This window comes from Triticum aestivum, chromosome 2B (genome assembly GCF_018294505.1).
Source record: "Triticum aestivum cultivar Chinese Spring chromosome 2B, IWGSC CS RefSeq v2.1, whole genome shotgun sequence".
Lineage (NCBI taxonomy): Eukaryota > Viridiplantae > Streptophyta > Magnoliopsida > Poales > Poaceae > Triticum > Triticum aestivum.
The window spans coordinates 116,732,443-116,741,167 of NC_057798.1; the positions used below are offsets into that span (position 1 = coordinate 116,732,443).

Here is an 8,725-nt window from a genome sequence, read left to right on the forward strand (position 1 = left end):
ACCTTTTTGAAATGGTCGATGCTTTTTTTTGAAAGTTGTAGCTCTGTGCTTATGTGTTTCTAGATTTTCATTAATACATTTTTAAAGAATTCTATTGTGCCTGTATGCAGTTGAAGAGTCAAGGAGTTCAAAGCGCTGTTTTTGCATGTTAACTGTGATGGTGAAGTAATGACTTATAGTTTCGTCTTGCTCAAACCCGCACAACGAACATGGTAGAAGGAACTGCAAAACACAAAATAAAAAGAAAACATTTGGAAATCTGCTTATATTTAGAAACATAAAATAAAAAGACATTTTGCATAACATATACGCAATTTGTGTTTTGTTTTTGAAACAGCTAATCTCCTTACCATGTTATAATCTTGCAGTTTTTCTTCTTCTTGCATGTTGAAAAACGATCTGAGCCTTGCAGGTAGTAACTTTTTTGTAATGTGTTGTTGATCATTATTTTTGTAGCACATTGGATCTTCGTCGTCGGCTTCCCTTATTGAGTGATGTTTGTTTCGTCACAGATATACAAAGGGAATTTGTCAGTTCAGCTATAGGGGAAGTTTATCTATTTATAAAGTCATATATATTGTTTTAAACGTGATTCTTTTGCCGTGATATTTACTTACAGTGCTGCTTAACGACAGAATCTTTCTCCGTATGTCATTGAGTTGTTTTCTCAAGATTGTTAGCATGGGCTCGATTGCTTCAGTGCGTACTGATTTACCGACCTTGAAGCTTTCGGAGACATGGCCTAGATTTACATCAAACTTGTTCGTTGTAATGAAAAATTGATCCCTGCAAAGTATATTTAGAAAAATGTTTTAGTTCACACATGATACAGTCAAAATGATCGTGTGTAAAAATGTTTTCTGTGTTAGTTGCATGAACTTACATTTCCCTCTTTGTCCATGGCTTGCATACAACGTTGTACAGGTCATCGATGTCTTTGTTGACGGAATCGCTATCTTTGCCCCCTTTCTCCATTGTGCCTGCGATGATTTTGAATTTAATGTAAATAATTCCAAGTCACAAAGATCACAAGATAGCAATTATTTTTCTATTGTCTTGCCTGCTTCGATGTTGGAAGATATGTCATGTCCAGTGTTGTTCTTTTATTGTTCTCCTTCTGCTTCCTGCGGCATATTTTGTTCTTCTTTTCGCGTTGTACCCTTTTGTTCAGATTCTGCTCCATCCTTATTTGAGTCGTCTGCTCCAGAAATATTTATCGAAGAAATTGATATATCTAGACATATTGTAGTACACATCCACTTTTATTCGTTTCTTCGACGAATATTTATGGACAGAGGGAGTACTCAATAAGAATTTTTTTTCTCTAACCCTAGACAGCTAGAGCGAACTCTCGAGCAACAATCCTATGGATTAGCCTCTCTCTGCCTGTTGCTCTGTCGGTCGATGGCGGGAAGAGGAATCCTGATGCATTCGCTCCGGTTTGTAGTTTAGGTTTGGTTTTTTAGCCCTCGCAGTTGCGACGCTCGGGTGGATGATGACACTTCTTCTTTGAGTTTGCCTTCCAGACTCCGATCCTCCTCGAGTTCGTACGTCTGGGTGTAATCGGTAGAGCTCCGACGTAGATTCATGTCGTCTTCTTGGGGCGGTGAGGTTGGGTTTCTCGTCATGTGGTGAGATTTGATGTTAGCTGCTTCAGATCTATGTCAAGATTCAACGGTGGCGACTGTGGCTCCAAGGTGTTGGTCCTTTGGCACGTGCATGAAGACTTTCGAACTGTCTACAATGTCAAGTCGACTCCGGCAGGGAAGCGACGACATCGGTGCATCGGCGACTCATTTTGGCGGCAATAATGGTCGTTCGATAGTCTCAAAATTTTAATATAATTTTTATTATGTTTGAGATGCTTTGTACTTTCGATGAACTTTTACAATAGATTCTATCATTTTAGGAAAAAAATGTTAGTTTGTCCTCATTTTCCAGGATTTCGATGAGTTACACAATGCATAGGTGTTGTAGTTTGATGGGGCCGTATCTGGCCGTGTATGGACGCGACATTTGCTGCCCACCTCTAGAGTTGCTGCACTCATACGTGCTTGCTCCGATTACAGACAGAAAAAAAAATCTTTTAGCCTAAGTTAGGAGCTACAAATAATGTACCTATGGAATCAAAAACATACAGTAGTTCAATAATGATGGCAGTAGACGCGGCGTCGGACCACGGGAGCACCTATGTGACGCATTTTGCGTCAAAAGGACGTTCTTTCGCACAAGCTGTGCGCGACAGGGCCGGCCCATTGAACTCACTCAAGCAGTCGGGACAAAAATGGGTAAAAAGAAAAGAGCGCCCATGTGGAATTAGAACTACAGACCACTAGTTTGTGAACGCGTCGTGCTAACCACACCATCTACTAAGCCTTCATGACAAATGTGTGGCCCGAATTCAAATGAACTAAAAACAGCGGCATAAATTGAGCATTGCGTAAAAATGTAAACACTTTTTTGAAATTACGAATACTTTTTGGCAAACGTGAACCAAAATTTTAATTTTCGAACATCTTTTGGAACTGCAAAGAAATTATAAATTTCCGAACATTTTTTGAAATTGTAAAAAAAACTTGAAATTGTTTACATCGTTTGAAATATAAACAATTTTCTATAACACAAATATTTTAAAATTTCCCGAACTTTTTTTGTAAAATATAAAAAACCGAGTTGGTGATGATGGTGTGCCTGCCATCTTGTATTATAGACCGTTCGATCTATATCTGACGGATAGAAAACAAACTATGACAATTTTACAAAAATACCCGCACCTCTCATCGCATTTACAGATAAGGCCTTGCCTCGTTCATCCTTATCTTCCACAACCTCATTGCTGAGCAATTAAAAAAAGAAGTCTCTGAAACAATCTGGCATGGTGACCGTTGCTGCTTGCCGGCGCCGTCCATCCCCATGCCTTCGCCCAGTCCGACCACCAGTCACCATCACGCGCCCACTCCTCCTCACCTTATCTCTCGTCTTTCTCGAGATATCATTTTCTCGATGAAATTCCCGAGATACCATTTTCCCGATGAAATTCTCAAGATACCATTAGTTTTTACACATGGGATTTCTCCTGTATGGGTCAATCACAATAGGTGTTTTATAAAAAATAATGCATCTTGATGTTCCGTGCAATGAACGAGCATCTTGCTAGTTTTTGTAAAACATAATAATTTTGCAACTTCCAGAACATAATGAAAAGGCCACCATTTTTTAATTGGTGAACAACATATGAAAATGGGTGCAATCTTTGAAATGCAGAAAAATATTTTGAATCTGAGAACAATTTAAAATCTTGAAGATTTTTTGTACACGCGAACAAAAATTGAAAATGGAAACATATTTTGTAAAATGTGTACAAATTCTCCAATTCTGCAGCATTTTTGGAAAACACGAATAATTTTTAAAATTGGCGAACAAATTTTGAAAACAGGTACAAGTTTTGAAATGAAAAATAAAATTTTGAACCTGTGAACAATTTGAAAATGCTGAAGATTTTTTATATATGTGAATAAAAAATTGAAAATGGAAACATTTTTTAAAAATTCATTTTATTTGTAAAGCACGAGTTTTTTTCCAAAATATTTATTGAAAATGCAAGGATTTTATAAATTTGCGAGTAAAATTTGAAATAGTGTACAACTTTTCAAATAGAATTTCTTTTTGAATCGGATATAATTTTAAAATCCCAAATATTTTTTGTATTAGCAAAAATATTGGAAAATGGCAACATTTTCTGAAAATTTGTGAGTAAATTTTGGAAAACATGAACATTTTCTAAAAATCCGAGATTTTTTTGAACGTGTGAACACAATTGAAAAACGTAAAAGTTTTCTGAATTTGCGAACAAATTTTGAAAATGGGAACAGTTTTCAAATTTTGTGAACAATTTTTTAAAATGGTAACATATTTGAAAATTCCTAAGCAATATCTAATACGTGAACAACATTTTAGAATGCGAACATTTTTTAAATTTTGTACAAATTTTGAAACTTGAATGCATTTTGAACATTTTAACAAATTTTGAAAACAGGAACATATTTCTTAAAACCGAACATTTTTTGGTTTGTGAACAAATTTAAAAAGTTGAAGAATTTTGCAAAATTTGAACATTATTTGAAAATAAGCGAACAACTTTTGAAATTCTAAACTTTTATGAAATTTCTGAACAAAAACTTGAAAACATAATCATTTTTTGAAAAAACGAACAAAATATGACAATTTCAATTTTTAGAAAATTTCTGAAACATTCGTTCAAAATAGAAAAAAATAAAAAAAGAGAGCAAGAAGATAGAAAAAATGAAACAGAAAAAGATAGAGAAAAACGAAAAGGAAATAAAATAAAATGTAAAAATAAAAATAAATAGAAAAGAAAAACCGGTTCAGGAACCTTCTACAATGTTCCTTAAACCGGAAAAAACCCGCCTAGGAACATTCATAGAAGGTTCCTAGAATCGTTATGGTTGGAACGTGTAACAGGCCGGTCCACCTGCGAGCGCTCCGTCGATAGGTGTGCGGAACCCCGATAGGATATTCCGTAACTGCCATCATCCGCCAGAGCAGAGGTGGATATGCATATAGAGAGGAGCTGGGGGAGAGAAGTAGGGGGGATGGGGCTACGACGGAGGCATGACAGGCGGCCAGTCCACTGGCGGAGCTAGGTTATGGCCGAATGGCCATGGCCCACCCACATTTTTATAAAAATCATAAAACTATACATAGGCCCAGCCCATAAAGTACAGAGTACTATAAAGGCAGCGACAAGATTTAGCATCAACTTCAGCCCGGCCCGCCCACCTTTCTATTTGTAGCTCCGCCACTGGGCCAGTCGCGGCCAGGCGGCAGCGGCAGTGAAGCGGAAGGATGGTTTGGTGCGAGATTTGGGCGTTTCCTATTTGGCGCTGCAGGCGCCAGTTATAGCTCATTTTGCAAACTGGCGCCTGCAGTGCTGGGAGCTGGGCCGGCCCATCTAAGATTTCCTGTTTTTCAAAACGAAAAAGAAGTACGCATTGCGAGTTGAACAGGTGATCTCCTCCCGCGAGCTACAATGCACCAATCACCCCGCCACCAGACCTCACATGACAAATTTCATATTTCCATTCTTTTCATCTTTCCTCTTTTCTTTCCTTCTTTTTCTTCTTTTTTATTCTTCCAGGTTCGCATACTTTTTTGTTAAAGTGGACAAACTTTTTAAAAATTTGTGAACTTATTTTCAAATTTGATGAACTATTTTTCAATTTTGATGAACTTTTTATTAAATTGATGAACATTTTTTCAAATTCGATGAACTTTTTTCCAATTTCGATTAACTTTTTCCAAATCGATGATTTTTTTTTCATTTTTATGAACTTTTTTCTAAATCAATGAACTTTCTTCAAAATCACCGAACTTTTTTCAAAATCAGTGAACTATTTTTCAAATTTGATGATTTTTTTTCAAAAAACGATGAACTTTTTGTTGAAAATCTGTGAACTTTTTTTTCAAAAATTCATGTACTTTATCCTAATTTGTGAACTTTTTTCAAATTCGTGATTTTTTCTCAAGTCCACGATTTACTTCAGTTTGTACACACCTTTTTCAGTTTGATACACTTTCTTAAAATTCACGTTTTTATATGGTGCATCCATTTTTTATTTTATCATAAAATAATACGCATAATAGGCTGGGTATGAAATAAGGTTTGTTTGTCCTTAGATAGTTCAGCTAAGGAAGTACGGCATAGTGGTTGTGTTCGAAGGTTTGGCTACAAGCGGGCCAAACCCTGCGCGATGGGCCGGCCCATTTATCCATATTATTCTGTTTCAGAACTGCAAAGATTTTGATGAACTTTTTATTAAATTGATGAACATTTTTTCAAATTCGATGAACTTTTTTCCAATTTCGGTTAACTTTTTCCAAATCGATGATTTTTTTTTCATTTTTATGAACTTTTTTCTAAATCAATGAACTTTCTTCAAAATCACTGAACTTTTTTCAAAATCAGTGAACTATTTTTCAAATTTGATGATTTTTTTTCAAAAAATGATGAACTTTTTGTTGAAAATCTGTGAACTTTTTTTTCAAAAATTCATGTACTTTATCCTAATTTGTGAACTTTTTTCAAATTCGTGATTTTTTCTCAAGTCCACGATTTACTTCAGTTTGTACGCACCTTTTTCAGTTTGATACACTTTCTTAAAATTCACGTTTTTATATGGTGCATCCATTTTTTATTTTATCATAAAATAATACGCATAATAGGCTGGGTATGAAATAAGGTTTGTTTGTCCTTAGATTCAGCTAAGGAAGTACGGCATAGTGGTTGTGTTCGAAGGTTTGGCTACAAGCGGGCCAAACCCTGCGCGATGGGCCGGCCCATTTATCCATATTATTCTGTTTCAGAACTGCAAAAAACTGCGGTCGGTGACACTCGAACTCGCGCGCTCTGCCTTTTAGCTTAGCTGCGCTAGCCAACTTCGCAACTACCTTGCTCTGATTCGTGAGATCCTTTTTCTTTTATTGTATCTACCTTTCTTTTTCTTTTATTTCTATTTCCCCGTTTCCTTTTTCGTATTCCTTTTCCCAAAATGCATGATTTAAAAAAACACTGAACTTTTTATTCAAAAACCTCGATAAACGTTTTTTAAAATTCAATGAACTTTTTTCGTGAACTTCCTAATTCGTAAACTCGATGAACTTTTTTTGTAGTTCAATTAACTTTTTTCAAATGTGATGAACTTTTTTCAAATTCGGTGAACTTTTATTCAATGAACTTTTTTGAATTTCAATGAACGTTTTTTAAAATTCAATGAACTTTTTTCGTGAACTTTCTAATTTGTAAACTCTATGAACTTTTTCTAAAATTCGATTAACTTTATTCAACTTTGATGAACTTTTTTCAAATTCGGTGAACTTTTATTTGATGAACGATTTTGAATTTCGATGAACTTTTTTGAATTTCAATGAACATTTTTGAATTTCAATGAACTTTTTTGAATCTTGGTGAATATTTTTTCAAATCCGGTGAAACTTTTCAAACTTCATGAACTAGTTTTTTCAAATTCAAAGAACTATTTTTAAACTTGATGACATTTTTTCCTATTCGTTGAACTGTTTTTAAAATTTTCAATTTTCTGAATCAATGAACTTTTTACAAATTTCTGTACCTTTTTGAATTCAAGAACCGGAGGCCGTTTTTTTCCTGAACAAACAAAACAATAAAGAAAAAAAAACGAGCTGATTTGATCGAGCGAACGAACAGAAGCTGAAAGGAAACGAAGCGAGGGAGCGATCTTATTATGGGCCGGCCCATGAAGGCGCCTGCGTGGGCGCCGCTTGCTCCAAGTGGCGCTTAAGGCGCTGTCGAGGAGGTCTCAGCGGGCGGTGGGTGTTCAAATCCCTGGTCTATCACACTTTTTGCTATCCGCGCTCTTCACTGCGTTTCCTGGGCCGGCCCACTACGCCAGGCGTGCGAGCGCCAGTATCGCTAGCCAGCGCCTGCAGCGCCGAACAGGAGCTCCCCCGAGATTTGCTACTGCTCCTTTTGGTTCGGTTACGCAACGGACAAATACCTGCCGAGGAAGAGCAAGCGGTCAAAAAGGCTTCAAGAAGACTCTAGTTAAGTTTTTCCTTTTTTTTGAAACTGAAGACTCTTGTTAAGTGGTGAAGGGAACGTGGCAAAAATGGACCAGGGAGCAACGTCACCGGCCCAGCGCTGGAATTGCACGGGAGGAACCCCTGCTTAGCCAACTTGTATCTTGTCTAACCTATAAACCTCGCTAGAATACCCGCGTAACTGGAGGCATCGCTCGCGCCCAACGTTTTTGACCGCTCGATTGAATTACAACAGTGATTTTTTGGCTGCTGGCGGCTGGTCAACCGTCCACTGTTTTTCACGTTTAAGACTGTGTCAAGAGAGAATGACGGGTGGGGTCATGAGCCAATGGGGGCCATCCAGCAGAGGGAGGGTTTCCTGGAGCCCAGGTCAATGATTGGCTGAATGTGGGTTGTTCCCGATTGGCCAGGACCAATCCTCGACGACAGTCAGGACCAATCCCCTCCCGAAAACCTAGCACGCTCGGGGCCAATCCTCTCCGTCCTCGAGCCCCTCTTCTTCTCCCTCCACGGAGTATTTAACCAAAAACTACCACAATTCACGGAACCGTGACGAAAAACTACCACTTTACGATTTTGTGCGAAAAACTACCACTTTTTTCCTAAACCGTGGCAAAAAACTACCAAGTCTGAAAAGAGCCCGATTTGGCTCTTTTAAGTGCGTTTCTGACAGAGTTGGCCCACACATAAGCAGGCTAAAAAAGCAATTGGGTCCCTAGTTTTTTTTAAAAGCAATCCAGTCCTCGGCGAGGCCCAGCACGCTCGCGGCGACGGCGACCTCGGAGGCGATGACGGCGACCCAGACGACGACCTCGGAGGCGATGACGGCGACCTTGACGACGACCCCGAGCGCGTCGACGCCGTTGCGGAAGCCCTTGTGGACCTACAGGCCGAGGAAGCCCTCGACGACCTTGGCGGAGTTCTTGGAGAGCTTGTAGCCGGACTTGAGCAGCGCGAGCGCGAAGAGGGCGGTGGGGGAGGAGGAGGAGGAGGAGGGGGAGGCGGCGGCGGCGGGGAGGAGGAGGAGGGTCGGGGCGAGGCGGAGGAGGGAGGCGGCGGCGAAGGCGGCCTTGACGCGCTTGAAGGAGGGCAGCGAGGGGAGACGCGCGGCCGGGTCGAGCGCGCGCGC

The 8,725-nt window shown here is 39.0% G+C and overlaps 1 pseudogene; it reads right to left on the reverse strand.

Annotated features, from left to right (window-relative positions):
• Positions 1-8,311: 8,311 nt before the first annotated feature.
• Positions 8,312-8,725, reverse strand: part of LOC123039069 (uncharacterized) — a 1,346-nt pseudogene continuing 932 nt past the window's right edge.